Below are 21,424 nucleotides of genomic sequence, written 5' to 3' on the forward strand. Positions count from 1 at the left end.
ATAAATTCCACACCACGTGACAACGTCGCTTTCCAACGTTGCCAAAGGTCAAGGACACCCACCTCAGACTACAGGTGACCGGTCACTTCCTCCCTGATCCCCACCCACGATGGCAGCTACTCCGACTCGCTCTCGTGTGCTCCACAGTCGGGAGAAAGAACTTATTTACAATGTGAACAAATATTTTCTAGAAAAAAGATCAGAGAGAGGACTTATGCCTACTGGGGAAACCTCTACAAAAAAAAAACGCGCCAAGACTTTTACCTCAGTGTGGTGTGGAAAAAAGGTCGAAACATTATAGAAGAAAACACAACTTATAAATATATAAAAACTTTCTCAATCAACTGAGAGAGAGAGAGAGAGAGAGAGAGAGAGAGAGAGAGAGGAGGTTTGGCAGAGCTGTAGAGAGGGAAATCCCCACGCGGGCCCCACCCAAACGGACTTCATATTTGAGTCTGACCATAGTTTGGGTGTCATAGCGAATTATATAAGGTGAGGATGATATTTTCAGATTTATATTCGAATGCTCTGCCACTGAATCCAGATAAATTGTTGACTTTCTTAACATCCTTCGTGCACTATTTGCTTGATTTAAGATCATTTGTTAATATAAGTTCTGTCTTTTTTATTGCTGACATTATGTAATTCAACACAAGTATTATTCGTACTGCAAATGACATTTTCATTTCTATTACCAATGTTCAACACTTTGCATTTACTTAAATTAAGGTTTGTCTGCCAGGTTTGGAGCTCATTAAACAGTCGATCGATTTCACTCTGAATTGCCTGCCTCTGTTAAGATGTGTCTGTTCGTTTCCACTTTTATTATCATCATCAAAATGGGATTTTTTATAATATAAACCCTCATCTATGTCATTTATGTATTGTAGAAACAGAATAGGACCCAGTACTGAGCCATGTGACACGCTACTGTTAACATTTTTACCATTTATTACGACTCTCTGTTTCCATCCCGTAAGCCAGTTATGGATCCACTCGAGCACACTTCCTCTGAACAGATGCCCATTGAGTTTCTGGAGCAATCTTTTATGGGGGACTTTATCAAATGTTTTTTTTTGAAATTCGAGATGACAATGTCAGCGAATCTGGTTGTATCATATGTACTGACTATGCCATAGAAGAATTCCAAGATATTCGTAAAGCAAGACCGAGTATTCCAAAAACCGTGTTGTAAAGTTTTGTTGACATTATTTATTTTTAAATGCCTAACAATTTATTTCTAATAATACTATCCAACATCTTGTACACCACTAAAGTTAAGCTTATTGGTCAATAATTATCTGGTTGGGATTTGTTGCCATTTTACAATAACGAAGTTACATTTGTTAGTTTCCACTCATGAGGCACCTTACTATTACTTAGTGATTTACTGAATAGCTCAGCTACTGGCTTTGGTATTTCATTCACTGCTTTTTCTTTCCTCAGAAATCGCGGAAATACTTTATCTGTCCCTGGTGTGTTATTCAGTTTAAGATTACCAGTGGCAGGTCAAACATGATTCTCGCTAATACTAAGGTTGCTAACTACGTTACCCTCTTCTAAAACAAAAGGAGACGCTGCAGGAATGGAAACTGTATTTTTTAACTATAAACACTAATTCAAAGAAAGTGTTGAGAATTACAGCCACCTCTGTCTCGTGATGAGTATGGTCTCAGTTCTACGTGACTAGTGAGCCAATTGTTGGTGTTATGAGATTCTTGTTTCAGTTTTAGCTTAAGAATTCTTTGGGTTGGATTGACTGATACGAACAACATGAGCTTCCACGGTTTTCTTACTTTGCTTTATTATTTTATTTTATTTTATTCTATTTTTTTATTTTTTTACGACGAATGGGATCATGTTTTTTTTTATCACTTTGATGTTTTGTGGCAACATAATTTTTGTGTTCACGTTTAATATGAGTATTTCACCATTTGCGTTTTAACACTGTTGGCAGACAGTATGTTGCGGAAGCGAGTGAGAGAGCTGGGGGAGGGGGGAGAAACAGAGAAAGGGATGGGTAGAGATATAGATAGGTAGGTACAGAGAGAGACAGAGAGGGGGGGGGTACAGATACCAGTTGAGAAAGGGAGGGGAGAAGGGCAGAGGGAGAGGGAGAGGCAGAAGGAATTTAATCTCCTTGAAAGAGTTTCAAAGGCCCTCGTTTGTTTATAGAACCCGGACAGAAGGAAATTACAAAAGACAGATGAAGAGGCCTGAAGGACGGGTGCCTAAAAGGGCCGATTCCCTGTGGCCCAGACATCTACATACATAAAACAGCCGCGATGTTTGATTGTTTGTTTCTTTATTGTTTGTATGTTTGTTCTGTCACGCCCAAACCAAAGGCCAGAGACCTCCAGACCCATATATATTCTGAATCAGGGTAACCCAAGGATGGTCCTAGGGGGTCAAAATTCAGATCTGGGTTAATCGAGGTCACCAAAAGTTTTTGCCTTTTTGGTCTGGGCAACGCCGGGTACCCCTGCAGCCCAATTTTTGACATGGAAACTAACAAGACCTCCAGTTCGGACACAAGCTATATAGGGTTGACCTCCGAGATCTTTTGAGGTCACCAGTAATACACGCTCGAACGCCTAGACTCAGCAACCCAATTTTAGCATGGAGACTCACATGACCTCCAGTTCGGACATAGGCTATGTGAGATTGATCGAAGTCATTTGAGGTCACTGGTCGGAGGTCATTTGAGGTCACAGGTAATAGCAAACAATTGTGCACAAATACTATGCGTTAGTCTGCGAAAGCTGAAATTGAAAGTTCCTGGACCTCTTATAATCCCTCTTCAGAAGCGTAAGAGGTACATGGTATTTCGTATTTCTGGAGTAAAAAGAAAGACTGAACCAGAAGAAACAGGATTAGAGTGTTAGCCTCTTTGGCCCGGGCAACGCCGGGTACCCCTGCTAGTTCTGTATGCAATATTAAAAAAGAAAGAGAGAGAGAGAGAGAGAGAGAGTCTCCCTTATTTGGTTTCACTACACAAAAGAGGGAAATTACCAATCCCGTTTCTTCTCTACCCATACTAGCCTAAATAGATGTAGGAGTTCTCGTTGTATCCCTTCAGACTAGTGACTTGTTTTGGAGAAGTATGCCCTTCCTGTGGTGGCGCCGGTATAACCTGATGGATCCACTGACTGGCTCTTTTTCTGTCTCCATTGAGGATGCTTCGGGGGTTGGGAAAAGTAAACTCAGCCTGCAGACAACTGTCTTCACTTGCAGTTGAGTCTGGGACCACAGCAACAGCAATAATGCGATGACGTATTTTTTGCTTCATTCTCGCTATTACAAGGCTTCTCTATTCAAGCTTACGCGAACGGCGTTGTAAGGAAAGTATTTATGTTGGCTCTAACCTATCACAGTCTCTTCTATGGTAGCCTAAATGATATCGTCTGGTGCATCAAGAATATTTTTGAAAGTCATCCTCGGACTGACAATATTAAGGCAACTCTCAGCCAGATTACCTTTGTAGAGGCTCCGGGTGAGTATACTGAAGCAAACTTTTTTATTTTTTTATTTTATTTTTTTTTTTTTGCCTATCGACCATTGAAGCCGGAGCCCCTGGTCATTAAGGCAAATATATATATATATATATATATATATATATATATATATATATATATATATATATGCATAATATATATATATATATCCATGCATATGAACATACACACTTTCATGCACACGTACGTATATATATAATAATTTTTATTATTTTTTTGTATTTTTATTTTTATTATTTTTTATTTTTTTATATTTTTAACTTTATATTACTTATAAACAAAAATACCTAATCTAAAGACCCTAAAACTAACCACCTAACAGACAAATTGCTAACCTATACTAAATCCTAAGAGACAAATAACTAGACCTACACTAATTGTAAAAAAGCCTCGACAAAGAGAACACCATCGACTGCAGATATGTAATGCCTTTCTACATTACATACCTGCACTCATCATCTGGTGACTGTCAGTCGAGGCACAACCTAATAAAGGGGACATCAATATATGAAAGGGAACCAGACGAGTCAGGAACATTTCCATATACGTCAGCTGTCGTCCCTAATTAGAATAACTTAAGCAAGATGGTATAATATATTTACATAATTTGTACAAAAAGTGAGGAATCTCGCTCAGCAGACTACCATCGACTGGAAGTGCCCAGTACCTTCCTATATTGCACATTTGCACTCATCAGCTGGTGACTGTCAGGCGAGGAACTTGGCTTAATGTTGGGGACATCTATATTAGAAATAGATCAGTGGGAGGAGGAATTATTTCAAATATGTCAGCTGTCAACCCTAATTAATATTACAATATATACATATTTACCGTTGATAAAAACCATAACCACACTGTAAAAAAGTCACATCACTCTGATCAGTCCGGTCTCTCTCAAGATAGCCATCAATTTATCAGGTATAACAATGTCCCCATCACCCAGGATGGTGGAAAAGGCGAAGAGGACGTCTACTGCGCCGCAGTAACTTATTAGTGAAGCACGTTTACGAATAAATCGCCGACAGAGCAGGATAATTTGACTGATAGATAACACCGCATCACAGATGTCACAGTGCGGCGGGAATCATTTTTCCATATAAGATTTCATATATGTTAATATGGTGGCATTAAGCCGTAAGCGAGCCAACACTTTTTCTTCCAGGCGACTGGGACGGTTGGCAGTGTCCCAGTCGCCCAGGTACGGCTTACAGGTTGGAATATTAAGTCTGGTCCACTGACCATGCCACAGAAGATTTATTGATTTCTTTCCGAGAGAGAGACTCGACCGTAGATCACGAGGAATGTCCCAAGTCTCCTCGAGCTCTACAGGCGACTTTGCAAGTAAGTCAGCCTGCTCATTGCCGAACATACGACAATGACCAGGCACCCAGATCAGCGTGAATGACTTGTTGCATGAATGCAACTAATTAACGATGCGGCCCTGGATCTCGTGAGAGTCCATAGTGCAAGATGCAGTTGCCTGAAGGGCTGATTTTGAATCCGAAAATATGACAAATGAGTCACGCCTAGAATTGAGAGCATAGTCTATGACTTTGTCAATAGCAAAAAGTTCGGAGGTAAACACAGATGTATGAGTCGGCAACCGATACCTGAGGGCACATTCAGTCGACCACACACTTGCACCCACACATGCACTCGACTTGGAGCCGTCGGTGTACAAGTGGTGGGACCCCAAGTGACGAATGATGATGTTACGAAACAAGTGGTGGACCTCCGCATCTGGCGCCTTGGCCTTTGGTGCTGGGAGCCATGTAACATCAACAGTAAAGCCATGTGGCTCCCAAGGCGCTATATTTTTTAACACCAACTTGTCACAGCCACTGAGGTCCACACCAAGCTCCTGAGTCAGTAAGTGGAGGCGAACAGCAAGTGGCCGACGCACCCCCCGCAGAAGTTGGTGGTATTGACACAGGGCGGTACAGGTCACATTGCCGATATTACTTTTCCTAAATGTCCTTATGCCGTGGGACAAGGCCAGAAGTTCGCGGCGAATATGGAGGGGAGGCACATTCGCCTCCACTTCCATAAGAGCTACATGTGTACTCCGGATGGCTCCAAGACACATTCGCAAACATTTATTCTGCAACACATCCAATCCTTTCAGCGTGGCATCGGATGCCAAGCCATACACCTGTGCGCCATAGTCTAGCTTTGATCGAATGAGGGACTTATACATCATTAATAAAGATTTTCTGTCGGCACCCCATGTAGTACCCGCTAGGTACGTGAGGATATTTACTGGTTTATCGCAACAAGCAAGCAAAGTATTAATATGAATTTTAAAGTTCAAAAGACGATCAAAATGAATTCCCAAAAACTTTATAGAATTTTGAAAAGGTACCACCTGATTATCCAAAGTTAAGAACAAATTAGGTACGTTACGAATCGTAAAAACTACAACGGCACACTTACGGACGGAAAACTTAAATCCCCACTGCAAGGCCCATTGGTGGACAGAGTCAAGGGCTGCTTGAATCCTCCCAGCCGAAAATTGCGCATTACGGGAGGAGTGCCATATTGCACAATCGTCAGCATAGAGCGAGTATTTAAGATTCCTGGGGATGGGAGCTGATGACAGAATATCATTGATCTATCTATCTATCTATCTATAGCCCGACGCCCTAATCCCGCAAAGGGTGGCTGCAGACAAAACGCCTCCAAGTCACTCTGTCACCCACCATTTGACTCCCCTCCCCCCAACTAACCCTCTCCTCCCTCATATACCTCTCAACTCCATCCCTCCACCTCATCCTCGGTCTACCTCTCCCTCTCCCTCCCTCCACCTCACCTACATACACCCTCTTAGTCAGTCTTTCATTCTCCATTCTCTCCACATGTCCAAACCACCTCAGTGTATTTCTCCTAATCTTTTCAACCACATCCACATCTACCCCACAACGTTCCTTCACTTCTTCATTCGTCAACCTGTCCCTCCACGTCACTCCACATGCTCCTCTCAAGTAACTCATTTCCACTGCTCTCACTCTTGACTTGTTCCCCTCTTGCAAGTTCCACGCCTCGCTTCCATACGTCAGGGTAGGGATCACAATACCATCATGCAGTGACTTCTTAACTTCCATACTCACCTCCCTATTTCTCATCACTGCTTTCAGTGTACCAACAACCTTTCTTCCCTGCTGTACCCTTTCACGTACTTCATCCCCCAAAGTTCCATCCTTACTCATCACACTACCCAAGTACTTGAATGCACTCACATTCTCCATATCCTCACCATCCAATCTCACTGCACACTCTGTGACTTCATTCCTCTCAAACACCATAACTTACTTTTGTTTACATTAACTTTCAGCTTCCTCCTCCTACACACTGTCCCAAATTCATTCATCAAACCTTGCAACTCCCATTCATCTTCACTCAACAATACTGTATCATCAGCAAACAGCAACACCGGAAGCTTCCAAATCTCACCCTCATTCATTAGGGCCACCCCCACATCCACTGCCCTACCTTGCACCTCCTTTACAACCCCATCCATATATATATTAAACAGCCATGGAGACATCACACACCCCTGTTTCAGTCCCACATTGAGATCAAAGAACTCACTCAGCTCACCATCCACTCGGACCGTAGCCCTAGCTCCCTCGTACATACTCTTCACAGCACTCAACAATTTCCCCTCCACTCCATATATTCTCAATACCTTCCACATACCTTGCCTATCTATTCTGTCATAAGCTCTCTCCAAGTCCACGAAGGCGGCATACACTTTCCTTCCCTTCTCTAGATACTTCTCCACTAAACATCTTAGAACAAATATCTGATCTACACACCCTTTTCCCTTCCTAAATCCCCCTTGTTCTTCTCCAACTAGCTCCTCTGTCATATGCCTAACCCTATCATTGATCATAATACTAAATAAAGTAGGACTAAGCACACTTCCCTGCGGCACCCCGTTTTCCTGGATAAATATAACCGATGTTACGTTACGGGGCAATTTGACAGAGAAAGTCCTGTCCCTTAAGAAATTTGAAATAAAAATAAGCAAATTTCCTCTTAAACCATAAGCATAGAGCTTCATTAGTATACCATGTCACCATGTCATGTCATAGGCTTTATAGATGTCCAAGAACACCCCTATCATGAATTCTTTATTGGCAAATGCCTCTGCAATACAATGCTCCAAATTCATTAAACGATCTAGTGAACTTCTGTATTTACGGAAGCCACATTGTTGATCATTTAACAAATTCTTCGACTCTAAAACAAAAAGAAGCCTATTGTTTACCATTCGTTCCATGACCTTACATAGACAAGAAGTCAACACAATAGGACGAAATGAAGTGGGATTCATAAGATGACCAGCCTCTTTGGGTATCTGTATGACGTGCGCAAAGTGCCATGAGTTTGGGAATGTTCGAGACGCCCAAATCTCATTGTACAATGCTAACATCTTAATCAGGTTGTCCTGATTAAGGTGCTGGATCATACCGTACGTGATGGTGTCTGGTCCAGGGCTGGTGTCTTTACAGGATTTAAGGGCAAGGAGCAGTTCATCTAGCGTAAACTCTTGGTTGTATGGGGAGTCTACGTCTTCTGTGGCAAAGTCAATAATCTGTAGCTCAGCCGTGCGTTTATGATGTTGGAAACACGGATCATAATTGGCTGAGCTACTTTCATGAAAAAAACTCCTGGCGAGGATGTTAGCAACGTCCACGGGCTCGTCATAGATGTTATTATTGATCTGCAGGGTGGTAATAGGGAAGTATGGGCCTTTATTATTTAATATTCTTATGGTGGACCAGACTTTACTTAATGGTGTTGTACGAGTCACCGTGGACACAAAGGACCGCCAGGAGTCACGTTTGGCCCTTCTTATTATTCTCCTTGCCTCAGGCTGTGCCTGTTTGTATGCAATAAAATTTTCCTCAGTGGGCTGACTATCAAAAATCCTGTGTCTTCTATTGCGTTTTCTTAATGCTTGTTGGCAATCCGGCGTCCACCAATGTGCTCTATGCTTCGCATGAACTGTAGAAGTCTTGGGAATAGCAGCCTCAGCTGTGTGTAATATGAAAGTAGTTATATTTTCCACCTTAACATCTATGGTCTCCCCAGATATATCTAAATTGGCGATCCTTGAGAAGGATCCCCAATCTGCTTTCTTATAGTTAGATTTTGGAGGTGGAGGGTCCGAAATGATGTCGCGTGTATAAGAAAGACAGATGGGTAATGATCACTTCCCAAGGAGTCGTTGTAAGGGTCCCATGAGAAATCTTGATGTATACCAGGGGAGGCCAAAGATAAGTCAATGGCCGAAAAGTTACCAGTACGATCATCTACACGAGTCGCTCTACCATCATTCAGAAGACAGAGGTTGGACTGTAGTATTAGGTCGGCTACTTGCTCCCCACGACCATCAATCCTCAAGCTACCCCATTGATAGTGATGGGCGTCAAAATCGCCCAACACTAACTTATTCCCAGGCAGATGTTCAAATAGTGAATATATAGCATCACTATCATTGAGGCCATGTGGAGGACAGTACAGAGAGCAAATAGACAGATATGTGTTATTAAATTTTGCTCTGCACGCAACCGCTTCCAAAGTAGAATTTAGAATCACTTCCATTTGTGGGTGTGATTTGTGTGTGTTATGGCTACTCCATGACCTATCTTCTATACGAGTGGTAGTGTTTTAACTGTGGAGGATTAGGATGATCCTCCAGGCACGTCTCTTGTAAACAAACAATGTCTGGCCTGTGTATTGAGAGCAAGATTGCTATATCTTGTAACTTATTCCCAATACCTCTACAATTCCACTGTAATACAGTGAAAGCGACGGTTTAAGATTTATGTTGGGGGCCAGTGTGCTTTGTCTCTTTTTGTCGCCCGCCGGCGAGCGAGCGACTACCAGGAGACCTATCCCGATGCTTGTTTACGGAAACCTCCATTTTTTCATCAATTACTAGGTTTCCTGACTCCCCCGAGGAAGAGCTAACCTTCCTTTCCCTCGCTGGAGTGGGAACTGGAAGAACACGAGGACGAGACTGTTTTGTGAGGGTGGTCATGTTACTTTTACTAGACTTGTCAGGCTTCGCTTTAGGCCATACTGATGGAGAGGCAGCAGCAGCCTGAAAATAGGTTGAAACCTTAGGAATGTCAGTGAGAGAGTTTGAGCGGATGGGAGGCCGAGATGGAGAGGTACTGTGAGTGGCAGGAGGGAGAAGAACAAGATCAGTCTGCTTCTCTACAGAGCACATCACAGGACGGGACATTACCGCCGAAGCATAGGACCTATTTGGCGTGGGAGTTGCATGCAATTCCTTCACCTTTTTTCTAGCTTTGTAGTAGGAAATGCCCTCAGTTGCTTTCACTGTGCAGACCTCCTTCTCCTCCTTCCACTTGGGACAATCCCTAGAGGAAGTGGAGTGAGTACCCTTGCAGTGAAAGCAACATACCGTCTCAGATGTGCAATGTTCCGCATCATGACCTTGGCTTGCACACTTGCCACACACTGGCTGGGAAGCCCAACAAGTCTTGGCACCATGCCCATATAACTGGCATTTCAAACAATGGAAAGGGTTGGGGATGTATGGCCACACATGAACAATTTCGTAACCGATTTTTACATTGCTAGGCAGTGACACTTTACCAAAAGTCAAAACAATGATCGCTGTCTTTGTCCTGACACCTTCCAAGAATCTGGTGATAAATTTAGCATCAATGACATCTTGCTGAGTGAGTTCGCCTATGACCTCTTCCTCACTCATCACCATGAGATCCTTGCAAATGATAACCCCCTTGCAGGAACTCATGGATGTTGAGATCTTGGTTTCGACATCATAACAATGAAACTTGCACAGCTTCAACAAGTCCTTAATTTGAGATGAGTTACAAGTTTTTATGAGGAGGTCTCCGTTCCCAAGTTTTTTTACTTGTTCCACCTCCCCAGCACAGCCATCAATAACCTTCTTGATCATGAAGGGATTGAGACTGCTCAAGGAAGTGGAACCTAGAGCAGTGATGATTACATATTCCGCATTATGTACCTATACATCACGAGGCAAACGACTCTGGGGCCGTTGTCTCTGGGGGCAGTCCGTCCGTGAGACAGTCGGGGGTCGGTCAGGACTACCTCCTCCCCTGAGGGGGGAGGAGGCAGCAGGGGCGTCCTCCATAGTAACCCCCCCCCCAACGGGGGAAGTGGGAAGAAGGAGAAAAGACGATCAAGGGACAAACAACCGGGGACCACACCTAAGTCTGAGGTTGCCCTCTCAAACCACTCCAGGGAGGCCCGACCGTGTTGATTCACGCCCCAGAGCGATCAGTGGGGGAGACCCTCCGTGGGCAATAAGCAAAGGTAAACTCAGTATAACGGTACAGACACTTACTGTACCTAGCTAGAGGGAGGGGAGGAAAATGAGTACTAACTAATCCTAACTTTATTTAAAAAACGCCCTAGTGGCGGAGAGAAAAAACTAATGCCGGTGAGGCAGCCCTATGCTAGAGGAGAGCAAGAAAAACATGTCTATACTCTCAGCGACCATGCATCCAAAGTCCCGAAGCAAAGAAGTGAAGAAGGGGTCGTTTTATAGGGTGATGAGTTGAAGCGTGGTGGTTGGTGGCGACCATCATCCACTCACATGATGTAGTGCTGCCTACTTCTTCCTTCACCTTTCTGATTTTTTGTTTGTTTGTTTGTGTGTCTGCCCTACTCTCTTCTTATTTCTCCCATCGTTGCTGTAACTTTTTATTATCCTTCTTTCCTTCTCAGTTGTTTTACATTAAGGGACAAATCTGATGTTTTCCTGTAAACTAGGAAACCATTTACAACGTTGGGTGGTAACCATATAACCATCCCATCGAGTTCCCTTTCTGTCAACATGTGTGTTGGGGAGAAGTTAGTACCCCCTCCCGAAAAACTAATTAGACGTCAAATGACCATCCCTTAATGGATTATTACCTCTAGCTATAGATAGATATTAAGCGGAGCTGAGGAAGAATGAGCGTTAGACGATAGAATTCAAACCGGGGAGAGGAATGTACTTACTTATGGTGGTGTTGGTGATGGTGAGAATGAAAGTAGAGGTGGAGTTGGATGTGCAGTGGGTGAGTTGTATTGTTGTACTACCTGTAAGGGTTGGCGTGGTGGTAGTAGAGGTGGGGAGATGGAGGGGGTGGAGAGCTGGTTGCGGGATGGGGAGGGCTGGGTGATGGAGAGGAGATTGTAAAAGAGGAGATTGGGGTTAGGTTTGAGGGAGGTAGGAGGGGTTTCATTTCTTGCAGGGGTGGCAGGGGTGGTAAAAGAGAGGCTTTCGGGTGAGGATTGTTGAAGAGGAGATTGGATGTGGTTCTACTCACTTGCGGGAGCGGTGGCAATGAGATATGACAGTCGAGTGGTGGTAATATCAGGGTCGAGTGGAGAAAGGATGTTTTATTATTATTTCTATGAACAAGAATAAAACAATGGATACAAAAAAGGGCACTGGATGTTGAAGGAGTGGAACATGGGAGGGATTCTGTTTGAAGTGATGGTGGTTTTTGATGGAGTAAGTGAGGGAGTTTGTAACGGGATGGATGGGGAGGTTGTTTAGGACGAGCGTGGTGTGGATGACGGAGGTACTTTTCTTACCTTTGGGGTGCTGGGGGATGTGATTAGTAGGAAGGTTGAATAGAGGTAGGTAGGTAAAGGAGCGTTAAACTGAGGCTCCTTTTTACATTTAGTGTGTCCACAGAGGGTTCCGGCCCTTTTAAGCAAGCGTTCATCAGCTCTGTTCATCTGGCTTATGTAGCTCTATTTTTCTCTCTCTTTTTCTCTCCTTCTCCGAACACACACACACACACACACACACACACACGTTATAAATAAATATAAAATAATAAATACATACATATAAGTGTATCCATGTCCATATGTTTACTTATACATACATACATACATACACATATTAATATATATATATATATATATATATATATATATATATATATATATATATATGTATGTATATATATAGAGAGAGAGAGAGTCCCTTGAATTGCCGCACTAATTTTAGAGGTTAAGTGTATAGTTAATCTTGAGCAGAGAATGTAAAAGTTACTGACAACGTTGTAGAGGAGAGTTGCCTCCCTCCTGATAATCCCATAAAATATTCAGTAAATGTAGGTCTGTCCACCAAGTACCATGCCTGAAGAGTACTATGTCTGAAGAATAAGCATCAAATCGATTGTTGCTGATCGTGCTATCGGATTTTTTTTTTTAATTGTTATGATGTGGATGCCTACGGTTTTGCTGTGCTGGTTCTCTTTAAACCAGTCTTACACTCCATTCACTACACAGTACATAATTTCATAATATTATTTCCCTACTGTTTTCCCGCAGTTTTTCCGAACGCCACTTTCTCCACGAATTGGCAATAATTATGCTCATATACTAAAAACATTTAATTTTTTGTCACGATTAAGTGATTTTGGACAGGGGAATCTGGGGGACGCCTAACCCGGCCAAAAGCTCCTGTTATATGGTTACCACCCAGAGCAGGAAATAGTTTCCTGGATACATGAAACCATTTGGCTTGTCACCCGGCGTTAAAACCATAAGGCATCTCTTCACTGAGTGAATGGATGATGGGCGCCCTCATCCATCGGATACATTTATGTGAAGCTACAGAACATGGTAAATGTTTTTGGCGAGTCCGATAGAGCCAGGATGCCGAGGACTTGAATGGTGAGTGAATGGAAGCGTGGCCCATTGCACTGGGCAATTTTGGTCTGTTTTGACATTGCTACTCCTCATCCTGCTCTAGGGCTGGAAAGGAGGTCCTGATGATGATGATGATGATGATGACTAAAACATTTAATGAAATTTGCCTATTTGCTGAGAATACCCTGGCTGGATTATTCTGGCTAATGATGTTAGTGGAATGATTTATACTCACACTCATATGTTTGCCGTATATGAGTACTTGGGTACAATTTTGTTGGTGACAAATTATATTAGTGGAGACGAATAACATTCTCTCACCTGAGGTAGTATTACCTGTAGGGAACTTTGCAAACTTACAAAACAAATCATTACATGCAACCACACATACCATCTTACTATACTATGTAGGAACCAGGTTATCAACAAACAAATGCCTAGAAGTGTAGGAGACTACATTCCTACAACTGGAAATTTCCCATCATTGTTTAAAGGTTATGTTTCAAACTGACTGGGAGACCTCGAAATACTTCTTCCTTAACGACTTTTATTCTGCACAGTTCACCTTAACATGTTCTTGGGCATCACAGTTGGAAACAATATCGTGACTGTATCTGTGTATATACCAGTCCATAGAAAGTCCTGGACATTACCTGTTCAACTTAAGGAGAGTGATGGCTAGAATTAAACCATTTCCATGCGTGTGAAGTGAAAATAGGGAAGGGGGTCCGTAACGAGAGAAATGCGTGCAGAAGTAGAACCGTTGTAATAGCTATGATGCATGTATAGGGGTGGTATATACCCTATATAGAACCGACAGAGTGCAAAGGAATGCATACATAAGAAACGTCTGGCTGCCTCATTTCATTCTGAAACTTGGATTTCAACCCAGGCACATTGTGAGGCAATATTTCATAGCATGCAATAGAATTATAAGGTGCTGTATGAAAAATTATCATTCTGAAAACTCTATAAATCTTTCTATGCCACAGAGTACTGGCTAAAATCCTAGGGAAGATAAGGACCTGATATTCACAGAGCGCCGCCCGAGGCCAGGCAACTAAGCTTTTGACTATGGTGCAGAGCTAGGACCCCTTCCGTCCTGATGTGGCAAAGAATAAGTAAGTGATACTTTTTTTATGCAAGAAAGAAGAACCCAAAGACCAGGAGCCCGCAAACTGTTCCTTCCAAGAAAAAAAAAAAAAAAAAAAGCCAAATTCAAGATCATTTCATTTCGAGATGCCTGGGCACACTGCCTTTGAAAGACCAGAGATCATAGGAAGTAGGAAGTACAGACAGAGGGAGACAGTTCCAGAGTTAACCTGTTGCATAAATGAAGGACTGGGAATAACGGTTAACTCTTGCATTAGAGAGCTGGACAGGAAAGGGATGAGAGTTTGCTGCTAGATGGGCGCTATGCGCCCGGTGTAGAGGTGGAATGATGCAAGCAAAGAGTTCAGAGGCACAGTGACCAATGAAGTAGCGATAGAAAAGAGACATAGATGCAACAGTGCAGCGAAGAGACAGTGGTTGAAGGGAGCCAGTAAGAGGAGGAGTGTAAATGAAACGAAAAGCCTTTGACTCCACCCTATTGAGAAAAGCTGTATGTGGGGAGCCTCCACACACATGAGAGTTGTACTCCGCAGGGGCGAATAATTCGTGTATAAGGTCAACAAGTGTGCAGGGGTAAAGAAGGTACGGAGTCAGCTTAGGACACCTAATCTCTTGGAAGCAGATTTTAGAAGAGATGTAATATGATCTTTCCAAGATAAATCCCAAGTGAATGAAACCCCAAACATGTTGAAGGATGATGCAGGACTGAGCTGGATATTATTAAACATTAGTGGGTACTCCTGTGGAAGATTTTGTCGGGTTGATAGGTGTGAGAACTGAGTCTTTGATGTTTTAAGAACAACAAGATTATTTTTACCTCAGTCAAAGATACGAGCCAAGTCAGCCATTAGGTGTGCCATTGCCTCATCCCACGTTTGTTGAAGTCACTGCTGAGATGGACGTTGCGAGAACCGAATGAAAATGTGAAGGGTGGAGTCATCAGCATACGAGTAGATACGGTTAGATGTACAGCTTAGAAGTTCATTGATGAATAAAAGGAGGAGATTTGGTGATAGGACAGAGCCCTGAGGAACACCACTGTTGATAGATCTAGGAGAAGAACGATGACCTTCTACAACAGCGGCTATAGAACGACCAGAAAGGAAGCTAGGGATGGAGGCACAGATAGAAGGATTGAAACAGTAAGAGAGCAGTTTGGAAATTAAAGTTTTGTGCCAGACTCGATCAAAAGCCTTTGAGATGTCAAGTGAAATGGCAAAGCTTTCGCCAAAGTTCTGAAAGGAGGATGATGACCAGGAGTCTGAAAGGTATGTGAGAAGATCACCAGTGGAGCGTCCCAGACGGAACCCATATTGACGATCAGAAAGAAGGTTGTGATAGGAGAGATGCTTTAAAATTTTTCTGTTAAGAAATGACTCGAAACCTTTTGAGACACTGGATGTTAAAGTAATTTGACAATAGTTAGAGGGTTGGGAATGGTCACCCTTCTTTGGGACTGGCTGAATGAGAGCAAACTTCCAACAAGAAAGAATGGTACATATTGATAGACAAAGGCAGAAGAGTTTACTTAGGTAGGGTGTAAACACAGAAGCACAGTTCTTGAGGACAACAGGAGGGACTCCATCAGGCCCATATGGTTTGTTAGTATTGAGGCCAGTGATGGGAGAAAGTACACCAGCTGAAGAAGTTTTAATGTCAACCATGAGGAAGTCAGAGGGGGGAAGTGATGGAGGAGCAGCACCGGAATCGTCTAAGGTGGAATTGGAGGAGAAAGTCTGGGCGAAGAGATCTGTTTTATCAGTAGAAGAAATAGTTACAGAGCCATCAGTGTAGAAGAGGAGGAAAGGATTATGAGGTAAAGTTGTTAGAAAGGGTTTTAGCTAGGTGCCAGAAGGAGTGGGAAGAATTCGAGTTGGAGAGCTGAGAGCATTTAGTACGGATTAAATTATTTTTAGTGGAGCAAAGAACAAACTTAGCACGATTCCGGGAAGAAACATAAAAAGGATGTGATTCCGGGGTGGGTTGGTTCTGGTACCTTTAATAGGCCCTCTCCTTGTTGCAGACAATATCAGAACAATCATGATTAAACCAAGTTTTTTTTTGCATTAACCCGTCACGTCCCGAGCTATTTCGCACCTCTGACACCCCCCAATCCCGAGGTATTTTCGATTTTTTTTTTTTTTTTGGCTAAAACCTCCACTTTTGGTGAGAAACATCGAAAATTCCTAGAGAAATCGCTCACCTGAGGTTTAAAATACTCGATCCAGGTAGGAGTACCTCCTTACCTGACTGGGTTTTCTAACAGGCTGGCACCAAAGAAAACGAGTTCTATGGGAGGGTAACTATTTCACACAACTCATAAACGGTGTTTATTTATTTACTTGGTACGAATTTATATGTAGTACAAGAGTATATTGGTTTTCAAACAGTAATATAGGCATTATAAGCATTGTTTCACTCACTAACTCATCACCATACCTGACCTTCTTTTGCCACAATACCTGATCATTATTTCTGACTGTTTCTGATTCTAATGCTATGTAAAATTTGTCCCCCACATTGTCATCGATTGGGGAATCACTCTGGCCCTGAATATCTTTACTGGCCAGGTCCCTGTTAACAGGTGAATTGCCGAGACAATGGCGTGAGGGGGGGAGGGGGGAGGTTATGCGGTGTAAGACATCGTCCCTGCTTGGCATCTTGTAGAGGAAAAGAGGAAGGTGTCCCGTGTATACGTACGAAAACTCACTCGCGAAAATTGAAAATTGTGCAAATTAAGGACCTTGCAATTGCACGACGTACCAGTACATCGCCAGGACTGGCAAATGCAAAATGTTGCAACGTACCCATACATCGACGGGACGGGTCGGGTTAATCAAAGGATATGAGATGGGAATGTATGCTTCCATGCCTGAGAGAATAGCCTCCGTAATGCGCAAGGCACACTCAGATGGCTCGTGGCCATGGAGGCAATAATCATTCCATGGCCTGAGGGCCTCCCAATCAGTAGCTCCAAAGTGTCACAGTCCATGTTTCTTTGAAGGGTCCACAGGCCATACCAGAGCGATAGGACAGGTTAAGGTAATGAGGTTGTGATCGGAGGAACCCAACAGAGAGGAAAGATTAACAGTGTAAGCAGAAGGATTTGTTGTAAGGCAGAGGTCAAGTATTTTGGAACTCTCTCCAAGGTGGTCCGGGATGCAGGTACAAGCTGCTCTAGGTCATTAAGGCTAGAAAAGACGTAGGCTTGTTCACCAGGTGGATCAGTGAAAGGAGAGGAGAGCCAAAGGTGGTGGTGAACATTGAAATCTGTTAGAATGGAGATTTCAGAGAAAGGAGAAATGGATAGAATATGTTCCATCTTTGAAGTAAGATAGTCGAAGTAAGTAGTAACAAGAAGTAAGATAAGACTTGGATCAAAATTATTAATTTTATTATTATTATTATTATTATTATTATTATATTATTATTATTTGCAGCAGCAGTAGTAGCACCAGTAGCAGCAGTAATATTAGAGTTATAGTAGTAGTAGTAGTAGTAGTAGCAGTGCGTGTAATTTTCGTTCAGTACATAACTTTCACTTGTCGTTTCCTGTAGTCTTAGTCCATTTTTTTGAAATATAGTAGTGGTTGGGTGTAATGAAACACCTAATTTCTGAGCAAATGCTTGGCATTTTGTATCCTGAGGGGCAGTAGAAAGGTTTGGCTCAAATCTGGTATGTCATTAAAGGGAGTGTTTTTATTAGCTGTCGGTGGGTCTTGTGGAGGATCAGGATAATCTACAGCAAGAAGAGGCCAGATAAGCGTATTATGATGGACAAGGATGTGTTTAAGACTCGTCCCTATTCCTAGTTCACTCAAGACAGAGTCGTTGTTATAATTTCTTTCAGAGTCCATTATGTTGGTATAAGTGTTGCATAAGACCTTTTATGATTTTAATGTCAGTTCCTTTATATTGAGCGAAATCCCTTCCTATTTTTCATGACATTCTTGGTTGGAGGGATTGGACGACAAAAACAGCCTCCTCATTTGCCCACATTGTTTTTATAGTATAATCATACCCTTGGCCATGGCCGGACGTTTCGCAGACGAACAATTAGCTACGGACATTTGGCCGAACGGGCGTTTCCCCGGAACAACCATTTACCCAGTTTTCAAAATAATATTCTTGTGTTACTTTCCCAACGATCGCTCCCTTGCACCTCTCAGTTAACAACTTGTACCTGCAACTGGGGTTATAATATTCAATTTTGCCACCAATGCAATCCATGGATACACGAATGATATAAACAGCCTTTAAGATATGCATGAGATGCAATCAGCAAAAGACATCTTTTCTGAAGAGGGCTTACGTAATAATATATACCGTAGTTTACGTAATAATATATACCGTATACTAGAGACAAGATACCCATTAGATTTATATGCAAAATAAATCCCCGAGAAAGAGGATTCACGTACTGTCCATTAAAAACAAAAATACAGCTGAATGTCACGGCAGTTACAATGCCACATCAAGCCGAAGTAGTGGGAGGAGCCACAATATCCCCAGCCAATTTCAGGAGTTTTTAGTACCGTGTCCCGTGCTCTTTTAGTGCACTTTTACGACCCACGAGGGAGCAGTGGGTGGTACTCTTCATACTCTATTTTTTGGCGATATTGTTTGGCAAAAAGATAAAGTAAGAAAACTGAATAAACGTGTTTCAACTATGTCATTTTCGTGGTCTTTTGTATGTAATACTTTTTTCTACCCTGTACCTTCCTGACGATTTCACTTAGTTAAAGGAGATGATCCTGGTAGAAAAGAGGTTAATGAAAGCTGCATCTAACGCCTTGAGCACTTCAAAAAGACTCCTCTGTTGTAATGAAAAAACAAAACTGTAGTTAACAAATAATGTCATTGGATGAAAGAGGCGTTTTAGAGTCTACAGTGGGACGCATAGGCAATATTATTTTTTCTTTATCTATGAGCGTTACTGTCAGGCTGAAAACACACTTGCTTTAATCACTTAACTACAGCCATATTCTTGTGTTCTTCTGTGCTTTTGAGTCGAACACGCAAAACTCTTGCTTACCACCACCACCACCACCACTATAATTATCATCAACACAACCGTCTTCCTGCCTGTGGGTGGGATGAGACAGAAAATTAGAAAAAGAAAGACGCAGACAAGGAGAATTATCAACAATAATCCTAAAGCAATGGCCTCCAACAGTCCTTACACATCGTTCTGGCCCCTAGAGTCCTGGCTCGACCTCACAAGCATAACTATCTGTATGTATTTTTTAAAAGTATATTCTTTTTATGGATGCACGACTCATACACTTTATAATTTCACCAACAAATGTTTCATAATTACTAATGAAATGAAGGAAAAGTTAACAATAGAAAGCATATATACTTTAAAAATCTGAGTCTGACAAAGCTTACCCAAGCAAGGAAAGTTTGAACAAAAACAACAGCAAAACTCGGACATGTTCATGTAAGAGACCTGCACACACTGCTCTGAGAAAAAATGGAGGTACTGTGGTAAAGTGGTTAATAATGATCTCCATTAACTTTTTTAGTACGAGTATTTCTTTATAGTCCTGCTTATACTATACTGTTCACGTTAGCCTGATTCTCTTGTGCCCCGCCTCCTTCTGATGCCCCACCCACTTCCATCTCTACTCGTTGCTGATTGGCTGAGATAATTATTCTCCTTACTGATAGAATAATGAGCCTTACCACGAAACGGTATCGTATTATTTACTTTTACTTTGAATTTATTTCTGTTTAACTAAGGAAGCACTAGAATTTGCTAAATGAATCAAAATCAGTTTGAAAAGAACCGCCTCGCCTCCTCCCGCGACTGCAGCTGAATTTTGGCACCAAGGATTTTCTGAGCTTAGCAATAACACATCGCAGCTGTGCCGCTATTACTATTAAACATATTAAGTTACCACAGTATCATAACCATATTGTAATTTTCCTTATTTATTTCCTTCATTAATTTCATTAAAATTAGAGGGATCGAATACAGAAGTAGGATAACAAAATGTCACTGGCTTCGCCCACTCCATACAGTATAATTATTTATACAGTATAATTAATTTATGCCAACAATGCCGTATAAGAATTTTGATTCTATACACGTGAAGTCATTAAAATCTTATAGAAGGAAAAGGGTTGTGCTGTGTGTGTGTGTGTGTGTGTGTGTGTGTGTGTGTGTGTGTGTGTGTGTGTGCGCGCCAGTCCTCCTCCTCTCAAATACATCTCCCGTTCCTCTGTTACTTTTGTTCTATATTTCTTATCGTCTTTCCTTTTCCATCTTATATATAAGGAAAAAGTCAAAACAGTTCTTTGTAGAATGTATACCTTTTTATTTTCATAGAGGGAACCTTCGTTACTTCACAAACCTTTCAGGCTGATGACGTTCCCTGGTACTTTTTTCCAACCTCTCTCTCTCTCTCTCTCTCTCTCTCACACACACACACACACACACATTTAACTCATCAATATGTAATATGTCGTAGGTCATTATTAATTAGGTAGTAGTCATTAATATGTGGTAAATCAATAATATAATTTATATCGAAATCTTATAGGAAAATTATATGATAATTAATAACCGAAATTCAGCGAAAGTTTGTCCATAATTACTAACCGAAATTCATATAACAAAAATGACCATAACTGTAGGGGACAATGTAATATGACTAAAGTGCACCTTGATGTATAGGGACAATGTACTGTACTAAACATGTAATATGGCATAAGTACACCGTGATGAAAAAGAAAAGTTTAGTGTAATAAAAATGCAAGTAGCTAACCTAATGTAAAAAGTAATAACAGAAATGCCTATCCAGATATACCAAAGGCAATTTAGTAAAACTCAAGGCTAACAGTGGCAAAGAAAAGAGCGGGGGAATGGCAACATAGGTTATTAAAAGTACGTCACGCCCGTTGTGCCTTATTGGACTAATTGGCACCTTACAGAGGCTTTACAGAGGCTCGTAACTTTGTCGGTTTATCGCCAAGTGGTGAGTTGAGCAATAATATCTAATGTAGGTGTTTGATACCATTGCCCAGACGATGACGTACATTTTAGATAATTTTAAATGGTCGCCAAACCGGCAATATTGCTGCAGCACAGAGCCTGTTCTGCATCA

The sequence above is a fragment of the Coenobita brevimanus genome, chromosome 8 (genome assembly GCF_032717465.1).
Source record: "Coenobita brevimanus isolate Jiangsu-jjx chromosome 8, ASM3271746v2, whole genome shotgun sequence".
NCBI classification, from domain to species: Eukaryota; Metazoa; Arthropoda; class Malacostraca; order Decapoda; family Coenobitidae; genus Coenobita; species Coenobita brevimanus.